Source organism: Canis lupus, chromosome 13 (assembly GCF_048164855.1).
Source record: "Canis lupus baileyi chromosome 13, mCanLup2.hap1, whole genome shotgun sequence".
In the NCBI taxonomy this organism is placed as follows: Eukaryota; Metazoa; Chordata; class Mammalia; order Carnivora; family Canidae; genus Canis; species Canis lupus.
Genome location: NC_132850.1, coordinates 37,427,516 through 37,449,036, shown reverse-complemented (window position 1 = coordinate 37,449,036; position 21,521 = coordinate 37,427,516). Strand labels below are relative to the sequence as shown.

The 21,521-nt window shown below is 42.0% G+C and overlaps 1 long non-coding RNA gene across 1 annotated transcript in view; it reads right to left on the bottom strand.

Annotated features, from left to right (window-relative positions):
• Positions 1 to 3,666: 3,666 nt before the first annotated feature.
• The window catches only part of LOC140602917 (uncharacterized), a 42,219-nt gene continuing 24,364 nt past the window's right edge, over positions 3,667 to 21,521 (bottom strand). The window contains exons 2-4 of the long non-coding RNA XR_012005897.1: positions 4,991 to 6,492; positions 4,001 to 4,128; positions 3,667 to 3,805 (exon numbers count right to left, since the gene is read on the bottom strand). This is a non-coding gene — a long non-coding RNA (uncharacterized lncRNA). The remainder of the gene's footprint in view (positions 3,806 to 4,000; positions 4,129 to 4,990; positions 6,493 to 21,521) is intronic.

The window sequence follows — 21,521 nt, the reverse complement described above, 5'->3', positions numbered from 1 at the left end:
CACACCTTGCCCACTTCAATCATCACTTGGAAATGTCCCACCTCTGAAATTTTAAACCTCATGGAAATTTGCTCCAGTGGCTATGCCCTCTTTCTCTGGTACATTCTCTACTGCATTGTTTCCAAAAGCTCTGGACTCTACAATTGTTGTAACACAAATGCTCCATCAAGTCTATTTAAGGCTTTACTTCCTTCCTTCCTCAGCTGAGCTTAAAGAGGAGTTTACACCCACTAGTTTGATTTTACTCTCTCTCAACCCAGATATTCTGGTTTCTCTTTCCACAACTCTATCAAAACCGCATTTGCCAAGATCACCACCTCATAATCCCATCGGATTGTAAAACCATTTTCAAAACAGAAATCTGACACCAAGTGTTAGGAATATATGGAAAAAGAGGAACTTTCTTACACATGGGGGAAAAATGGCAGAACCATTCTGAAGAGTAATAGGTAAAGTTGAAAATAAATTACCAACAACATAACATATTCCCCTAGAAAAGCTCTCTCGCTTGAGCAAGAGAAGACCTATATATGAGTGTTTGTTACAGCATTGTAACAGCAAAAATTTGGAAATCACCCAAATGTCCATTGTGGTAGAGACTTTTACTTGGTCTCCAAAATTCACCTTCCCCTTCTTATTGGTAACTGAACAACCAAATTTTTGACATGTGGTCACTAGGAATAAAGATTCCCTTTCCCACTCTCTCTTACAGTTGTGATCATGTAAATTAGTTTTAGATAATGGGATGTAAGCAAAATTAGAGAATGAAACATCCTCCTTTTCTTCTCTCTACTGTAAGAATGCAAATAATGTCCACTAAAGCTGGAGCCGTTCTTTTGAAGTCCAAGGGGACCTGTATAGAGGAGTAATAAGACGGAGGGAGCCTGGGTCCTGAACTTGTGGCACTCAATACCATTTCTGGAAAACTAGCTTTGGACTTACACACAAGAAGGAAGATTTTTTTTATCTTCTTTAAGACTCTGTTTTTAAAAAAAAAAAAAAAAAAGACTCTGTTTTGTGTTTTTTGTTGTTGTTGTTGATCTTCTTTAGCCAAACTTAGTCCTAAACAATTGAAACAGTGTATCCACTAAACTGACTTTAGTATAGTAATAAATAAACAAGAGAAATCTATCCACATGGATAAATCTCAGAAGCATAATATTGCAGAATAAGGAGTACAAAATAATACTATTAAAGTTAAAAATGCATGATAACATAGTTTATACTTACATAAAAAAACAAAACACAAAAACTAGTCATAATAACTTCAAGATAGTGTATCCTCAGAGTAGGGATTTTTCTGATTTTGCATGGATTAACCAGCTAATTATTGATTATCTTATCAGCCAGGATGGTCAAAGCCAAACCAATTAAAAACCACTGAGTTTATCTTGTCAAGAGCTTTCAAGGCGGCTCTGTTCACCCTTCCCTTGCAAATCATTGCTACTGAAATAAAGCCCTGATCTTCAGTATTTGAGTCACTCCTGAATGATAAGAGGTAAGACAAGCTGTTTCCGGGATGTGACTTTGTGAAAAGCAAGCCAAGAAAACTATCTTGCCAAATTTAATAGAACTAAAGCTGAAGTAGCCTTGGCTAATTGGCCACTGTGGATTAACCAAAATCTATTCATATTCACCAACTTTTTCCTGAGTTTGTACTGAGTTAGGGTTAAGAATATTTGCCTTGTAAATTAATGTGAGTGAAACAATAGCTGGCTGCATTCTTTTTTTATGTGGAGACAATCTGATCTTGAGATCAAGAAGAAAATCAACCAGTTAGCCATTTTCAAGTTTCTAATAATGATGAGAATAAAAAACACCATTTGTTGAGTACTCACTATGCGCCAGACACATGATGTATACTTGCTGATTTGAAATATTTTTCACAACAACCTTATTTTATAAATTCAAAAACTGAGACTTAGCAATGGCTAGTGTCACATAGGCCGAAAGAGATTGAATCTGGGTTCTGTTTTTTTTTTTTTAAAGATTTATTTATTTATTCATTCCAAGAGAGAGGCAGAGACACAAGCAGGCTCCATGGAGGGAGCCAACGTGGGACTCGATCCCAGGTCTCCAGGATCACACCCCGGGCCACAGGCAGCGCTAAACCACTGCGCCACCGGGGCTGTCCCTGGGTTCTGTTTAAAGAGCTTTCTAATCCAAAGTCTATATTCTCAAATATTGTGCTAGTCCATTTACCACCACTGATGCTATGTACTGTCATGGGTTAATCGCATGAACAGGTAAACTAAATAGGTGATTACACTGCACAGTTAGAATGGTGATTACAATATGCACAGGCCATTGAAGGCCATTGTCCCCCAAATTCTTCTCCATATACTGCGATGTTGTTACCATTTATGTCACTTTTGGGGTTAAATAATGTACCCTAGAATGTTAGCAAAGTTTGTCTCCTCTGAGGAAGATATTCTAATAGACAAATCCATGGATTGATTTAACAGTTAAACTACAACTTAATAACAAACTACTAAAAGTGGATTCCCAAAGGAATAAAATACCTTCCACATACATTTTAACACATAATCTAAAAGTCTATTAAGGATCAAGTTCTCTGTAAAAAAAAAAAAAAAAAAAAAAAAAAAAAAAAAAAAAAAAGCTGTGACAGAGGGACCTTAGCAGTTAAATGAAACCATAAAGGTGCTGTATACCCTGTAGATTTGGTGTCTTAACCTGAAATGGAATGTTGTAAATTAAAGAAATCTTGAATATTACCTACCACAACTCTTGCATTACCACATCCACAGAAAGACACCGTTTACGAAAGTAAGAGCTTAGCTCAGAGAGATTCCTCCATTTGTTCATAGCCACAGAAGTAGAATTTCACTATGCTAAATCATAAGCCTCTTAACTCCAAGATTATTTCTCTGTCAAAATTTGAGGAGAAAATGGCAAAAAGCAGAAAAGAATGAGGAAAGAAAGAAATATTTGGTCCAACTCATAATTTTAACCAGCCCGAGCCTACATACCCACCAAATGCCTTTATCTCATTGGGGATGACAGGAAGGGAAAAGGCAGAGGATGTAAGAAGATGGCTCGGTGCATGCCAAGGGCACTCTGCCTCTGTTTGGGAGAAAAGGTGTTCAAATCACTGTGAGCTGGAGCTCTGATTTCTGCTTCTTTTTTTTTTTTTTTTAAGATTTTATTTATTTATTAGAGACACAGTGAATGAGAGTGAGAGAGAGAGATACAGGCAGAGGGAAAAGCAGGCTCCGTGCATGGAGCCCGACGCGGGACTCGATTCCGGGGTTTCTAGGATCACACCCCGGGCTGAAGGCGGCGCTAAACCGCTAAGCCTCCGGGGCTGCCCTGCTTCTTTCTTCCTTCAAGCCCACAGCTGATCTTAGGAGGAAGGAGAATGTCCTCCCTTTCATAATGGGAGGAGAGGCTTACTGTCATAGAGTCAGAGAACTCATCTATTTGCAGCCCAGTCCATCCTCAACCCTTAACATCCCTATCAAGGAGTCCCAAGCTCGGGTGACAAGGAGCCAAACACTTCCCTGTCAGATCTAATCTTTGAGCCAAAGTCAAGCTTGCTATGGTTCTTACCCTCTGGTCCTAGTAACTCCCTCTAGAGCCATTCAAACAGGTCAGACCCTTTTGTTCAGAATAATCCTTCACCTACCTGATGAGTAGAGTAGTAATAATAACAGCAAACACTTGCCTGTTATCAGCCAGGATAGTCTTCAATGTGTTTTACTTAACTGTTATCAGCCAGGCAGTCTTCAATGTGTTTTACTTAACTTTCTCAACAACCCAAGGGGCTATTATTGTCATTGGCACCCTGGAAAATTGAGGCAGAGAGAGGTTAAGACATTTGCTGTGCTCTCACATTTAGTAGGTGTTCAAATGAGGGTTTGAGTCTATGCAATCAGTCAGCATGTTACACAAGCTTTTCCTCCCTATTTCTTGCTCCCCCCTTCAGCCCCTCCTCATATGATAGGATCCTCCATCCCTTTCACCCTGTCCTTTGACTCACACTCTAGTTGGTCAATGATGCTTTTAACAGAGTCACTGTTGATGGCTGAGTTCACTGGGAAGCAGGCTCTTGCCACAGAGTTTGTAGTATGCAGGATGTTTATTAATGAGCACCCTTGATGTCAACACCTGAGGAAGATGAAAAAGATGGAGGGATGGGGGCAAAACAGACCTAAAACATTCGCACAAGTATGGTAGGTCTATCGAAGTATATATCATAAAATATTCACAGGTTACTCAGAAAATGTAAACCATTTTCAATGCAGTGGATATAAGACTGGCTGAAATTTTGACCACATTAAATTAATAACCTGCCCTATTTTTGTTCTAAATGTTAGTGAGGCAAGTTCACCCAAGTTGTTGGTTTTTGTTTTGTTTTGTTTTTGTTGTTGTTGTTGGGAGTTGTTTCTCCCTCTCTCTGTACTCTCTCATGCTCACTCTTTCAAAATCTTGATAAACTCCTCAAGAATGGAAACCTTGCCTTGCTCACTGGGTCAATCCCAATGGCAATAGCATAGCCAGCCTGGCACCTAATTCAATAGATTTTTGTTAAAAATGGGACATGATGGTGTTTGTGAAGGATGACAGTGGAAATCCTTTTACTGATTCAGGATAATTAAGTAAAAACTTCTGGGTATTCATGCCTCTGCACAGATATGATTTATCTTCCAAAAGAAAAGGTACATACCTTTGGTATGTATCACATATTCTTGTGTTAGGAAAAAGTCTACAGATCCCCTGGAAAGATTAGTAAGCCCCATATTTGTGCAAGCTCTTTTGTTTTTTTAGTTTAATAATGCTACTGCTCGTTGATCAACCAAGTTGTTTTTAAGAGCTCCACAGTATTTTGGCAAGTCTGTAAAGTAATAGATAATTAGTCCCCAGGAAAAAGAGGAGGAGGATGCCACAGCCCCCGCAAATCTGTTCCTTCCCAGATGCCTATTACAGTGGCTGCTCCAAATGCTATGAAAGTTAAACCTCAAATTCTTACCTTATTTATGCTTCCAGTCTGTTTATCAACTGTTCATATCTCAAAGCTGCAGATAGTCATATTCTTAACACATTACCCATTTCAGCACAGTTGATGTCTTAGCTAGAGGAATTTTTACAGTATAAATATTAGAGATCATACAAAGCTATACAAGAGAAATTGGTGGGAATATTATTTTAATAATAGCTATGAATACAGAAATGAGGAAACTTTTCAAAGGGAAATTAAAAACAGGTACGTTAAAATAACAGGAAATGGAATGTGATGAAGAACCGTCCACCTGCTAAATTAATATAGTCCCATTCAGTGTGAACACCGATGCATTGTTCCTGCACATTGTTAAGTTTGCTGAAAGGATTTTTTAAAGATTTTATTTATTTATTTGGGAGAGAGAGAGAAAAAGAGCACGAGGAGAGGGAGCAGCAGGCAGAGGGAGAGGGGGAAGTAGACTCCCCACAGGGAGCAGGGAGCCTAATGCAGGGCTCCATCCCAGGACCCTGGGATCATGACCTGAGCCCCCCCACCCCAGGAGCCCCCTGAAAGGGTATTTTAAGTGGTAATTCCCATCTTCAAGTTGAATTACTTCTACAAAGTAAGCCAGTTGCATTCCCTGGATGCCAGTCTCTCCGTTACATTTTCCAACAGGTAATAGCATCTCCCTCTCATACCCAACAGAATTCACATTTCCTTCTGGGACACCAGACATAACTTCCTGCTCTTTGGAGTAGTCCAGCCTGGTTCTTTCACTAAACTGACTCCATTCGTTTGTCAATTTTACATAAAGATTCTCCATTGAAACGGCTCCTTCTGAGTCTCAGTCTGAGACTGAGAAAAGAGCAAAAGAACTCAGCCAGGTACACCCATTAGAAGTACCTGCATTTTGTTTGACCTCCTGGAACCAACGAGTTCGACAGAAGTCAGAGAAGAATAGAAAGCTAATCAGATAAGCTGTTCGTCATGGGGCAGCTTTCCCATGAATGAACCCGTGATTTCCTCCAAGAATTACATAACACGCGTTTGCTCACTTTGCCACAAGTCCTTATCGTGCCTATGATGTAAAGCTGAGCTGCGAGCCATACACGTCGAAGAGAAGGGTCAGCTGGAGGCCCGGAACCAACCCCACAACTGCAAAGGGAAACTGACTAATCTTAGAAATGTGTTTTTCCTTCCTTGTCCTAGGCTTGATCCAACTGGAGGAAACGGACTGGTATTTCATGATTTTCCTTTACAATAAGCCGGGAGCAAGCTGCAGAGGAAGCTGGTCGGGTCAGAGCAGAAAGGAAACTGCCTAGCACCTTCGTCAATTTCCTGTTGCATCCAACTGATAGCAGACAGGAGAGGACGTGATGTCATAGGCGCTGGCCCTGGGCTCCTAGATGCTGCTGATAAACGCTGCCACCTTCCCATCAGGGGCTAGTGATTCAGGGTTCTCCACCAACTTCATCTCCATTCAGACTTTAAAAACCGCTTCTTAACTGCCCAGACCTTTAAAATGCTTCATCCTGTGTAAGAGAGAGAGAGAGAGAGAGGGCCAATAGTTAAACTATTTCCTTCACAACCAGCCCCCTGCTGATCCACCAACTGCTTTCCTCCAGAAAGACCCAAGATCTGTTTCGAGGGACATGGGCTCCTTGAGAATTCGGTCAGCTGATACAGACATTTCCATGGGAGGATGGGGAGAATGTCTTCGGATTTAGGCCAGGGTAAGGGTATGTTGGAGACATTTCATTAGAGACTTTCCCTATAGGACACGTGACTGCCCTACTCAAAAATGCCAATGACTTTCCCTTAATTACTGAATGGAATTCTAGTTTATTTGCAAATGGTTTGAAAGCCTTAAATAAGGCTCAAGGTCCCTACCTACCTTTCCAGAACTTGTCTCAAACTATCTTACTACTATCATTTAAAAACAAACAAACAAACAAAAAACAAAAAAGCAAAACAAAACAAAACTGTGTGCATGTGGTGTCCCAAGTTCCAGAGCTTTGGCTCAGGCTAGGTCATCCAAAATGATCTCCCTATTGCTATTCTTCCCTCCATGACTTAACCATAATTCATGTTCAAGTTGCTGTTTCTCCGTCAAATCTTCCCTGATTATTCTAGGTACAAAGAAATTGCACTAACCTTATAGTATTTCTCATATCTACTTCTCCCTTAGCCATAGATCATTTCGCTGAGCACATTTTGTGCTGTTTTGTTGTGTGACTTCTTAATTCTTGCATTCCTGTTTGGGTCTGTATGCTTTTGTAATAATTCTGGAAGGTTATATAGTTTACTTTTTTTTTGAGAGAGAGAGAGAACACAGGAGAGAGACAGTGAGAGAGCACAGGCAGTGGGAGGGGCGGGGGGGGGGGAGAAGCTGGCTCCCTGTTGTGCAGGGAGCCTGATGTGGGGCTCGATTCCAGGACCCCGAGATCATGACCTGAGCTGAAGGCAGACCTTAACCAACTGAGCTACTCAGGTGCCCCTGGCTTACTTCTTTATATGCCTGCACCCCACCCAGAAAAGGCCTTCAATTCAGCAATACATCTTTTAGATTAATTTTTTGAAAGCGCACGATATTAAACAGAAACAGACACAATCATGTATGAACTTAAGTGGAGGGACGCCTGGGTTGCTCAGTGATTGAACATCTGCCTTTGGCTCAGGTTGTGATTCCAGGGGTCCTGGGATTGAGTCCCGCAATGGGCTCCCTACATGGAGCCTGCTTCTCCCTCTGCCTGTGTCTGCCTCTCTCTGTGTGCCTCTCATGAATAAATGAACTATTTTAATAAAAACGTAAGTGGAGAGGAATAATCTAGCATACAATAAGATAATCATGCGTTTGGGGAATTTAAGTAGTTAGGTTCTTACAGACGCTCAGATTTGTGATTTAATAGGAAATACCTTGACTACTTTCATCAGCCAATCAACCAATCTATTAAGCAAACAAAAGTAAATAAAAAACTCCTCTGAGGAGCACCTGGGTGGCTCAATCAACCAAGTATTTGCCTTCAGTTCAGGTCATATCCCAGGATCCTGGGATTGAGTCCCGCATCAGGCTCCCTGCTCAGCGGGGAGTCTGCTTCTCCCTCTCTTTCTGCCCCTTGCCCCTGCTCATGCTCTCTCTCGCTCTCAAATAAATAGAATCTTTAAAAAAAATTTGTTTTTAAATAAAACCTCTTCTGAGTTTGGGTAATAGTGATACAGTTTCATCGATTGTAACAAATGTGCCCCTCCAGTGTAGGATATTGATAGTGGAGGAGGCTGTGTGTGGGGAGGGGCGAGGAATATATGGGAAATCTCTGTACTTTCTGATCAATTTTGCTCTGTGAACCTAAAATTGCTCTAAAAATAAAGTTTATTTAAGGAAAAAAGAAAAACTTGAGTACCCAGTGTATTAAACCAGTTTAGATACTGCACTCGACAGTATCCGGTCTCCGCTCCCAAACCTCAACCCCTTGACGTGCTTCCATCATCACTGCGATCAAATCTGGAGTCCCCATTGTATGATGTCACATGACAAGGAGGGATCACTGTATTTGCACGTGGCTTGGACCCCTGGAGGTGCTGCCTTCTACCAGACTTGCCCGGGCTGGCTGAAAATCGCAGAAGGGCACATGGAGTTAATGCCCCCAGTGGAGTAGACTTTAATCAGTGAGAGATAGAAGGCGGGAGAAACTCAACAGATAAATTGTCCTTCATCCATCCATGGCCTGTCTGGTTTCCTGTAGCCTCTCTGGGCACCAATCAGCAGTGTTCTGTTGTGAGCGGCCAGCTCAGTGACACCTCCTTGTATTCGCTCTCCTTCCTTCTCTGACTCATGCCCTTCTCTTCACTCTTACTTCCCTAGGATTGCCCCCCTCCCTAAATCATGGCCATGTAAACTCCTACCTCCTGCTCTATTTTCTAGGGAACCTGAACATCTGTCAAACGCCAAACCCTGTGCTTAGTGTTAGGGGAAAGACCTAGTGCTCTCTAGTTACAAATGCTCTTTCTATATACATTGTTCTTTCGTAGACAATGCATTCACATGGTTCATAAAAGGAAAGATACAGTGAAAACCTCCCTCCCCCATACATGTGCATGGTACTTCATGCCTTCTGCACTCTGTTTCCTTTCCAGTAATAGATCTGGGAAATTGTTCCAATCAGTAAATTAAAAACTTCCACACGATTTTGCCTGCATGGCTTCCTAACATGTAGATGTGCCACGATTTACTTACTCATTCTAGTAGAGATGAAACTCTAGGTTGTTTCACTCTGATCCTCTTACAAAGAATACAGAAATAAATACCATTATATGTAAGCTATTTTGCACGCATACCTGTGTAGCTATCGGCTGAATTTCTAGAAATGATATTTGCAGGTCAAATTATATTTGCATAAGAGCATCTGTTTTGGGCAGCCTGGGTGGCTCAGCGGTTTAGTGCCACCTTCGGCCCAGGGCCTAATCCTTGGAGACCTGGGATCAAGTCCCACATCAGGCTTCCTGCATGGAGCCTGCTTCTCCCTCTGCCTGTGTCTCTGCCTCTGTCTCTCTCTGTGTCTCTCATGAATAAATAAATAAAATCTTAAAAAAAAAAAGCATCTGTTATTAGGTATCTGACAATACAGTGTGTTGAAGTTTTCACTTTTTGTCAGTTTGGTTAGTGAAAAACGCTATCTCAACATACATTTAAATTGTACTTCTCTTACTATAAGGGAGGTTAAATATAATTTTAGACATTCAAGAGCCATTTGTTTTTCCTTTTCTGTGAGCTGTTTGTTTGTGAAGAAGCCTTCACCAAGGGAACAATCTTTGGCGCCTCTATTTTTAAAACCCTGTGCACCAGACTCAAACCAAATTAAATTGAGGACTTTAACACAACTCTCATCTCACTACTTGAGATACTGCAATTTATACCATCTCCACGTTGCAAAGTCTGGTCCCCACACTCAGCCCCTTCAGTCTAGCAATAAAGGAAGACGGTGGGGGAAAGGGAGCAAATTAGACTGAAGAAGATCCAGCTGTTCCAATGATAACACCCAGAGAAGCGAGAAACACTTCGCTGATGATGGGTGATATTGGTACCCAAAGGCACAAGGTGCCGCTGGCATGTCTGGCTTATTTGGAGGGGAATGAAGCGCAGTGCCCCAATTCTAAGAAAAACTGCTAAGGATGAAGCCTGACTCCAGCTAAGAGTAGACAGGGCTGGGACAGGCAAGGATGGAGACAGTGTAAGCATGAGAGTAAAGGTGTTTTCAGACTGCTGTGGGAACGCAGCAAAGAGGAGGGAAGTAAGGTTTGGAAAGGTCACACACTGAGATGACTTTTGAGTAAGGCCTTGAAGGATAGGGTGGAACAAGCAAGCAGAGGTATGGCCCTTCTATACAAAGGAAACAGAATGAGCTAAGGTATGGGGTCTGAGGTCTTCCTGTGAATGATGGCTGATCTAGGGTGACCAGAGAACAGGGAGGGTGTGTGTGTGTCCGTCCAAGTGAGGGGTATGAGAGAGGGGCAGAATGAAAGATGAAGTCACCCTTTAATTAAAAATTAAGAGCTTTTCTTCCTTAGGGTTCTTCACAACCAAGCTCAAATTTCCTTATAAATTTTTTTTTGGCATAGATGGAAAGCCCTAGAATAAATACAGCTTGGGGTGATGTAAAAACAACCTATTTTAAGGAAGAGGAAGAAGCTCACTAAGTTAGAGAGAGTTGGACCCTATTAGTCACAAGCCGTCTTCTTCTCAAACAAAAAATTCTGGGGCATGAAGGCTAATGGGCATGTTTGTAAGGATCAGCATCGAAGGTGAAATAAAGTAAAAACTTATATAAAAACTGAGGAAATGTATATCCCTCTTCTGTTTATGGTAATTAAAACTGTAAGGATAAAGAACAATAAAAAGGTAGTTGCAAAGAGAGGTCAGTGAAGTGAAATTCGCTGCATCGGAGAACCCTAATGATACCCACTTACTAAATGCCCCGTCGACTGTACTGATGGATACCCCAGAGCTGTAATCATTTTTTTTTAAATCTAGTTGGCTTTAACAAGAAAAAAAATATGATAATTATTTTTCCAAAGAGACATTGCCAAGGTTTATTCATGCCAAAACACTGAGTGAAATTTTAATGTGAAATAAACCACAGGAAAGCGATGATAAGTGAGAGGCTTACAAAAGCTCTGCCGTCGGCAGACGCATTGGCAGTCTCTCTGCTCTTCCTTCGGCCTCTCCTGTCCTCTAATCCTTGATGTTTATATCCTCCTCCTCTTCAAAATCCAACAATCTGCAGACTCCCGGGCTTAAAAACAAGGGCACTGGATTACCAACCCTTTAGGTGGAAGAGAAAAATAGTAGCCGAGGTTCCAAGGATCTCACGGGCTTTGCCCTTTGCTCAGCTTTGCCCTGCGGGGCTAGGTGAGGGCCGGTGGGTTCTTCCTTCTAGACGCTACCGGCAACATTTTGCTTGCTCCAGGGCAGCTCCAGGGTAAAGGTCAAATCAGGTCCACAGCTTCCCGTCTAAAGGGCTGGGGAGGCCGGGCTCGGGGTGGCGGGGCCTGGACTCACCGGCTCCGGGGCGTCGCCCTCCCTGCCCGCCACCGGGTGGGCCCTTCTCCTTGGCCAGCGGCTGCCAACACCCGGGAGCGGGCACCAGAGTCCGACCTGACTGGTGCGGGGCCAGCAGAAGTCGGTGGAGGGCTTGGAGGAGAGATTTCACTTCCTGATAGCAGAAGGCAAAGGGAGGAGAAAACCCTTTTGCCTCCAGCGTGAAGGCCTCTGCGCACGGGCAGTGGCCGCCTTCGGGGTTGCAGAGCCCTTGCTGACTCACGCGGGAGGCAGGGCGCAATCTGCCCTCTTTGATAACATTGTTGAGTTACCAAACCAGCCTGGAGACAAGCATCTTGTTAAGTAAGCACCAAATACACTTAGGGTCTTAGGTCACTATTAGGGGTTTTTTGTTTGTTTGTTTCTTGTAGCTGGAAAAGACATCCTCTAACTGGGAGGAACCAAATCAGTAACCAGGGAAATAGTGCTGGGGGTGGAGTCCACAGGGTCGGTGGAAAGTGCGAGAAGGGGGCCAAGAGCATGTCAGCCTGCAGTGTGGGAAACAGGTTGGGAACACGTTCAGGACTGGGAGTGTGTCCTGGGCTCTCCTGGAGGCCTCCCGCAGGGTGCTGGGGCTGGGGGGCGGGGGGGGGGGGGGCGGGGGTTGAGCGAGGGAGAGGGGGCTGCTTCTAGAGTCAGTGCAGAGCTAGCCATCTGGGAAAGCCACAGCTCCCTTGACTTTTCTCTGTAGCGCACCTTAGCCCAGATCCTTGTTGCCTAATACGTGCAATCTTACATGTGTGACTAGTCTCCTATCTTGGGTCTCTACCTTCCAACCCACTCTGGACACGGTAGCCAGATTGCCTATCAGTTCTGTTACTCCACACTTTGAAACCTTCCATGGCACCTCCCTGAAAAGTCGGGCTTCTAGAGTCCTTCGTCATCTTGCCACTCAGGGACTCATCAAGGTAGACTATGGTCTCTTGAGAACAGTTCCAAGTCACAACCTTCTGTCTCTCACAGTTCTTAGAGCAACAGCTTATGTGCAGTAATTTTCAGTAACTATTCAAGACAGATTTTTTTTTACCCTTAGCCTTTATCCTGTATCATGTATTTTAGATTAAACAATATTGACTGGTTATCGGATGATATGACAACATCTACTGATTATATAAGTGAATCACTTTAAGTGTGCAGTAAATAGCCATTATTCTCCTAAGTTATGTCTACCTTAATATTTTTTTCTTGATGGCCATCTATTGTTTGTGTGATCTTATGACTTTATGGTGATATGAAAACACCCTTTAAAATGATCCTTAGTGGGGTGCCTGGCTAGCTCAGTCGGAGGAGCGTGCAACTCTTGATCTCAGGGCTGTGAATTCAAGCACCTTGTTGGGTGTAGAGACTACTTAAGGAAATAAAACTTTTTAAAAAATGGTCATTAGTGTTGTTGACTTCAGTAAATTAACAAATTTGAGCAACTATGATATTTTGAATTTAAGTTTCTGTTTATTATAATTATTTTTTAAAATAATTTTTAACTAGATCTACCTTTATAATTGCACAAGCATTTGGTTTTTTCTTTTTCTATTGCAAAAACAGAACTTTATTTTCTCAGTAGCTTTATTTAGCTCATCAGTAGCCAGCTTCCTGGCTCACAGAATTATCATTTTACTCTTTGACCATTGCAAAAACCCCAGTTGGTATTTTTGTATCTTTTGCAGGTTCTTGATTCCATGATTTTGCTCTTTTATTATTCTCTCCATCTAGAATACTCTCTTGTCTTCCCTTAACTTCAAAGCTAAGTCCCAGTTTCGCATGCCCTGTGCAGCCTTTCCTGACCACTGTAATCCACAGTGGCTTCTCTTTCTTCTGAGTTCCTAGAGCACTCAGTATGTGTGTCACCCTTCGTGCATGTTTTCCTTGCACTGTGAAGTCTTCTTTTTAAATGTGCATGTAACCCAAATGTTTCCAACACTCGGCCTTCTCTTTTAGTATTAAACAGAACAAGTCAAGCTCCTATTGGATATTGCTCTGCTCTCCTGAGAACCCTTGGAATTACTGAGTCTCACATCTTGCTCCTAGCTCAATTCTTGATCCTCTCTCACCACCCTGCCTCCTGCATTTGTAGCCTCTCTTAATGTTCCTTTTCCCCAAGAAGAGGAGCCAGCTCTTCTCCTTCGTTCCTTTTTTAAAAAAAGATTTATTCATTCATTCATTCATTCATTCATTCATTCATTTGAGGGAGAGCACACATGCATGAATAGGGGCAGAGGGAGAAGCAGATTCCCCCCTGAGCACAGAACCCAAGGTGGGGCTCCATCCTAGGACCCTGGGACCATGACTTGAGCCTACAGGGGACACTTAACCAACTGAGCCACCCAGGCGCCTCTTCTCTTTCATTCCTAAATGCTTCACTAACACAAAGCTGTTTCATGTAATGGATTTTTACTAAACATTTGAGAATAATGGAGAGTAGCCTCGCTTAGAATAGAAAATGATGAAAAGTTGTATATGATCATCAAAATAATTACCAATTACTGAGCAATTAACATGGGCCAGGTCCTGTGCCAAGCATTTTACATACCTTATTTTATGTAGTATTCAGAGCATCCTTACACCCACTATCATACAGCTGGTAAGTGAAGGAGCCATCATTCAAGTCCAAGTCTTTCTTTTTGGCTCTAGGGCTTGCCATAATCTTTACTGTTCTTAAAGTTCATGGTCCTGAGAGAATCTCTTACTGTATTAGTAGAGTGTGTGGTCACCTATCCATGTTTAACTCCATTTCTTTTCTCTACTTCTTCTAGGACTTTGATTTTGTTCAGGAACCCAACTTCTTCAAGTCCCATCCCTGAGATCTGCATCCTGGTTCTTCTCACCAATTATGGTTGGCAGTCACTGGTGTGGGCATGGGCACAGGATGCATTTTGGCCAGTAAGACATGCAAAGAAATCTTCTGGGCTCCTTCTAGGAAAAGTTTCCTCTTGCCAAAAGAGATACATAGGGACACCTGAGTGGCTTAGTGGTTGAGCCACTTGGCTCAGAGGGTGATCTTGGAGTCCTGGGGATTGAGTTCTGCATCTGGCTCCCTGCAGAGAGCCTGCTTCTCCCTCTGCCTGTGTCTCTGCCACTCTCTCTGTGTCTCTCATGAATAAATAAATGCAATCTAAAGAAAACAAAATGAAACAAAAGAGATACACAGAAAGAGGTAGTCTCTCCTCTGACCGTTGTCTTGTGCAAAGGTGACAGGAGGAACTGCTGTGGTTGTCTTAGAACTGAAAGAAAGTTACCCTGAGGGCAAAGGCAACACAACACAGGATACAGAAGGAAAGATAGAATAAAACCCAGTGTTTATTGTTGGCTCACCAAAATATTTAATCTTTTTTTTTCAAAATATTTAATCTTAAACATTTCTATGTCTGTGCTTCCTGGAATTATAGTGTTATTATTTAGACCCACTTTGAGTTCAGTTTTCTCTTACAATGAAAACTATTTTATCTTTTTTTTTAAAAAAAGATTTTATCTATTTATTCATGAGAGACACACAGAGAGAGAGAGGCAGAGAGAGAAGCAGGCTCCATGCAGGGAACCCAACATGGGACTCGACCCCAGGTCCCCAGGATCACACCCTGGGCCGAAGGTGGCGCCAAACTGCTGAGCCACCCGGGCTGCCCCAATGAAACCTATTTTAATGGATGCTTTGGCTTCTCTCTTCTAAGACTCCAGCCTGCTGCTACTACAAGGATTCATTCTCCCACCATCTGCAGCCTTCTTTGAGTCCCAGGCTCCCCAAATCTACTCTCTCTAGAGGTCAAAGAAAACCTCCTCAAATTCTAGTACTTTACTGGATAAAAAAGGGTTTGTCTCAGCTTCACTCATCTAGCCTCTGGGGTCCCCTGCCCACCACTTCATTACCAAAAGACCCACTTAATGAGTTTTCCTAAAGAATTTTCCCAAGAGATGAGATTCTAAAGACCAGGAGTCATGTGACCTGAGTCTAAATCTCAGTTTCATTTCTTGCTAGCTGTGAAAACTTTGACAAGTTGCTTTAATTTTTCTGAGGCTCAGCTTCTGTCAAAGGGGAATAATAATTGGAGGGTTGTTGTGAAGATCAAATGACATCCACACAATGCCTTCACGATAGTGCCTGGCACTTGCAGAGCATTCAAGATAAAATGCTGATTGGAAGTAAAGGAAACTAGCTAAGGTAGGCCAAAAAGGAAATTTCCATTCAATGCATTAGCTCATAGAATGGAAAGTCCAGCTTGATAAGCTGGCCCAGAAAAGCCAAGGACTGGGGCAGGCTTGGGGATTCAGATAGCAAGCAGAAAGTGATCTTTTTCAATTTTTCATTCCACTACTCAAAATTAAAATTCCTGGGATGCTTGGGTGGCTCAGCAGTTGAGTGTCTGCCTTTGGTTCAGGGTGTGATCCCGGGGCCCAGGGGCCCAGGGATCGAGTCCCGTATCGGGGTCCCCACAGGGAGCCTGCTTCTCCCTCTGCCCCTGTCTCTGCCTCACTCTCTTTGTCTCTCATGAGTAAATAAATAAAATCTTTAAAACAAAATTAAATAAAATAATACAAATTCCTCAGAGCAAGCGTCTGATTGGCCTAGCTTGGGTCAGCCCCCCCTCTTGGTTTGGCTGAAAAAGGACTTTGGTTGCTGTCTCCAACAGTGGCCCAAAGCAAACTTGGAGTGCTGTCACCAGAAGAAGGAGTAAAGTGGAAAACAAACAATCTAACTACATTCATTGGTTACTCCATATTTATTATATTATGTTTATCAAACAAGGATTATGCTTAATCCATTTCATTGCCTACTATCCTATTACAGCCGTTATTGATGTTCGAGATTTGTTGTTTATTCTTATATAACTTGACTTATAACACTGATCATTGGTATTTTTAAGGTTTGATCTAAAAAAACCCACATGTTCCTTTTTTGGCTTTTTTTTTAAGTGCAGGAAGCCTGTTAATGATAATTATAAAGGGATATAACACGGTTGTTTTTGAAGAGTGGGGGCAGTAGACTATAGGTGAGGTTGTTAACCAAAAAACTATCACTATTAAAGACAAACAGTAGAGGAAAACATAGACAATTGGGGACGCTACATAGTCATCCTATCTGCAACCTTTTCTAAACTTTTAAATTTATTTATTAAATAAAATAAATCATCCCAAGAGGATGAAAAAAAAAAAGGGGGGGGTTCAAGGAATTAGTGAGAAAACATCTCAGTGGTCTAACTGGGTCTTTTTGTTTAATCTTCGGAGGAAGCGCTCTTTGGACCTCAAGCATGATCAAAAAGAAGGCAAGAGCCTTAGAGGAAACATTAACTTCACTGTTTATCACTTCTTTTATCCACATTTTCAACCACCAGTTTGTGCCCACTTTTCCTCAAAAACATATTTTGCCTGGATCCCAGTCCCCTTGTGGCTAAACTGCCACCAACAGCTTATTCTTACTCTATTCTTTTCTGTGAAACCGGGGCACAGGTCAACTTCCTCAAGCATTATTTGGCCTCATGCCTTTCAAATCATACTTAAACTCCCAATCCAGCTGTGAGAGCGATTTGGCTGAGACATCTGTTGGCCCTTTGTTCATCAGTGTTGAGTCTACTGATCTGATTGAGGAGGCAGATGTCCCCCCTCTTCCCTCACTGTTCCCCACGCACCCTTCCCCCCAACCCAAGAAGCTGTACACATGGAAGTAACGACAAATAAACAGGAAGGAAAGCCTTGGTCTTGGGTAAGAGGAGAGGAGGGGCTTGGGACCAAGTATCAGTGAACTTCAACGTTAAATGGCTACGTGGTAGAGAGCGAGCTTGGAATGAAACAGAGAAACAGAAGTCAGAGAGGTCAGAGGAAAACCAGGGAAAACAATTGGGGAAGCTAAGGAAAGAGAGGGCCTCAAAAACTAGAGAGGTTGTAAACAAAATGTGGCAGATCCACATACATACAATGGAATATTATTCAGCCTTAAAAAGGAAGGAAATTCTGACTCATGCTACAGCATAGGTGAACTTTGAGGACATCACACTAAGTGAAATAAGCCAATCACAAAAGGAGAAATCCTGCATAATTCCACTTATGTGAAGAACCTAGAGTCAGATTCATAGAGGAAGAAAGTAGAATGGGGGTTACCAAGGTCTGGAGGAAGGCGGTTGGGATTATTGTTTAACTGGGATAGAGTTTCCCTTTTGCGAGATAAAAAGAATGTGGGGGATAGACCACAGTGATGGTTGCATGACAATATGAATGTACTTAATGCCACTGAGATGCACACTTCAAGGCAGTTGAGATGGTCAATTTTGTATTATATGTCTTTCCTTTCTGTGTTATGTGTATTTTAGCATATTTTTAAATTTTAATATTTTTTGGCAAATTTCTGAAACATTTACTTAATTTCTTTGAAATCCCATTTACTCTTTCATGCCATGCAAACTTATTGCACAGAATAATTCCTTTCCACACACAATTGAAAACATGCCTACAGATTTTCCTAGCCAGAGGAGAATAAGCCATCACAAATGCTTTGCTCCATCCCCTTGTCAGTCCTAACTTCCTAAATTTAATTCTTCTTCTGAGAGAGGGTGTCACATTATCAGTTACCATGTGGTGATCAGGGGACCCTGGGTGGCTTAGTTGGTTAAGTGTCTGTTTCGGCTCAGGTCATGATCCTGGGGTCATGGAATCGAACCCCGCATTGGGCTTCCTGCCAGGAACCTGCTGCTTCCTCTCCCTCTGCCTGCTGCTCCCCCTGCTTGTGCTCTCTCTTTTTATCAAATAAATAAATAAGTAAAATCTTTAAAACAAACAAAAAAACATATGGTGGTCAGCCTGTGGATAGCAAGCAAACCAAATGCTGAAGTGTAGGAGAAATTTCAAGAAAAAAGGAAACCAGATTGTTAGTAGCTAGTGGGTGTGCAAAGTGAAACACCAGAAATTGCACTTGAGACAACAAAATAAGAGGGGCTTGGGGTGGTTAAGTGTCTGATTAAAAAAATATAAATATTCCAGGCCTTTGCTGTTAGCACTTTTTTTTTTTTTTTTTTTTTTTTAAGGAGAGAGGTCAACAGAGTCCCATGCTGCTGAAAGGTCAGGTGTGAAGAGAACTGAAATGTCCCCTGTGTGTAGTGTCTTGGTGACTCCTGGTAACAAGTGCTAGAAGGATCCTGCCATATTCTGGGTGACTTCACTATCCACATGTACACATCCATGCATATTTTCTGGCTCATAACTGAATTGTAAGTAAAAGCAAGTCAAGGCAGACTGATGCCCTCTCCAGGTCCCTGGCTCACTTCCCCCTCCTCCTCTCTCTGCCCTCACTTAGTGCATTTCCTTCACCTTGTTCTCCTCTCGATGGGTTTCTTTTTTTTTTTTTTTTTAACCAGTGGGCTTTCAAACCCCCCTTTAAAAAATAAAAGATTTTATTTATTTATTCATGAGAGACACACACACACACACACAGAGAGAGGCAGAGACACAGGGAGAAGGAGAAGCAGGCTCCATGCAGGGAGCATCGATGCGGGACTTGTTCCTAGGACCCTGGGGTCATGGCCTGAGCTGAAGGCAGACCCTCAACCGCTGACCCACCCAGGTTCTGTCCTCTCAATGGCTTTCACACATATTTCACCATTTTCTGCATAAAATTTAACAGGACTTACACATCCTGCTTCCTGAGGAGACTACTTAGGCCTCCCCTCTGCCAGCCTGTATCTCTTCCCCTGCTTCCAAATAGTAGCTAAACACTCCAAAGTTTTTTCCTAGGTTAACTCCATTTGGCTTCAAAAATTCTTACTCACCGTTGTCTTTGTCTTTTATTATCCACAATATTTTTTTTCTTATAAAGAATGGTAAAATGCCACTTGTCATTCCTTCAACAATTGCATACTAATTTAATATTTCAGAAATATTAATAGAGCCTCTATTCCATACCATGTATTGGGGGCGTTGCTAGAGATACAGTCTCTGCCCTCAAACAGCTCATAGTCCTGTGAGGGAGAATTTATCTTCTCCTGGACTTTGTACAGAGAAGTTTTGTCTTGAGCTTAAATTTAAAAATGGGAACGGTCAAAAAATATATATCTTTATAGAACGATTTATAACTATTTTAGGAAAAATATAGTTTTATAACTTCGGTAGGAACTCCTTCCATTCCTGATAAATTAAGTATGCTAAAAATGTATCACTCTGGCCTTGTTATATGCAGCATAACTTCTACAGCAGAACCTTCTCAGCTCCCCTACACATACTCTATGTTCCAGTAAGACTGAATTACTTTCTTCTCCCATTTCTAAAATGCAACTGATGGTTATAAGGCACACCATCAATTAAATAACATTTTAGAGAACAAGAGATACAACTGTAGTATATTCAGATAGTAATTATAAGACACATGCCAATTATACCAAATTAGATATGTTAAAATAGAAGGAGGAAGTAAGAGGATGAAGTGCATCTTGAGTTCAAAGATACACAGTGTTTTTTGCTCTCAGAAATTGCTTTGCATTTCCTAGGCTCCAAATATTTGCTTATGCTTTTCCTTCTGTTTGAACGTGTCTCATTTCTCTACCCTTACTTATAACCTATCCAGTCCTGCAGGGTACCTTACTTCCTTTCATGAAACCTGTCCTGATCTTGCCAAGGAAATGGGATCTTTTGTTTGTTCATTGATTCATTCAACAAATCTATATTTCATGCCAGCTGTGTTTTAGGTGTTGGGTTTTTTTTTTTCAAAGATTTTGTTTATTGATTTATTTAAGAGACAGAGAGAGAGAGAGAGAGAGAGAGGGAGAGAGAAAGCGCACATGCACAAGCAGAACCCCAGCTGAGCAGAGAGTCTGACCAGGGGGGCACGATCCCAGGACTCTGGCATCATGATCTGGGCTGAAGGCAGATGATTAATTAACTGAGCCACCCAGGTGCCCCTGTTTTCAGCACTATTCTCGGCGTGAAGGAAGACAAGACCGGGACACCTGGGTGGCTCAGTGGTTGATCATCTGCCTTGGCTCAGGGCGTGATCCCAGGGTCCTGGGAACAAGGCTCCCATGGGGAGCCTGCTTCTCCCTCTGCCTGTGTCTCTGCCTGTCTCTCTGTGTCTCTCATGAATAAATAAATAAAATCTTTTTAAAAAGTAAAATAAATGGAAGACAAGACAGACAAATATAGTCTTGCATTCTCTAGAGCTTATATTCTACATAGGGAGACTGATAAAAGTTAAAATTAACAAATAAATTAAATAATCATAAATTGTAATAAGTACTATGAAGAAAAACAACAGCAAGGAGCCGGGATCAATTATGGAGAGAGAAGTCTCCTCTATGATGGGCAGCCAAGGAAGGCCTCTACAAAGAGGTAAAAACAGAAGTTAAGCTCTCAAGGAAGAGGAGAAATTGTCCATATTGTATAGGGGCAAGAGCATTCCAGGTTCAGGGAAGAGCATGTGCAAAAGTCAGGAGGTGGGGGTGAGTTTTATGTGCTTAAAGAATAGACCTTTCCTTCCTTTGAACGTCACAGAACATTTTATATCCACCTTTGGGATTTACACTTGTCTCCCTGGACAAGTCTTGTTATCATTTTCTTATTCTCATTCCCATGCCTTATGTGTTAATAAATTCTCGAGGGCAAGGATTGAGTCTATTTCTTCTATGGGTTCCTTTACAGTGCCTAGGAGAGTACCATGCACAAATTAGATGCTCAGTAACTATTTTTTGAATTCCATAAGACTACAAATTTGGGTCAATTTACTGAGTCCATTATATAATTTTTTACCAACCTACATTTTAATAGAATACTTTGGGTTTTGGGGAATCCCTGGGTGGCTCAGCGGTTTAGCGCCTGCCTTCAGCCCAGGGCGTGATCCTGGAGTCCCAGGATCGAGTCCCACATCAGGCTCCCTGCATGGAGCCTGCTTCTTCCTCTGCCTGTGTCTCTGCCTCTCTCTCTCTCTCTCTCTCTCTGTGTCTCTCATGAATAAATAAATAAAATATTAAAAAAAAAAAAAGAGAGAATACTTTGGGTTTT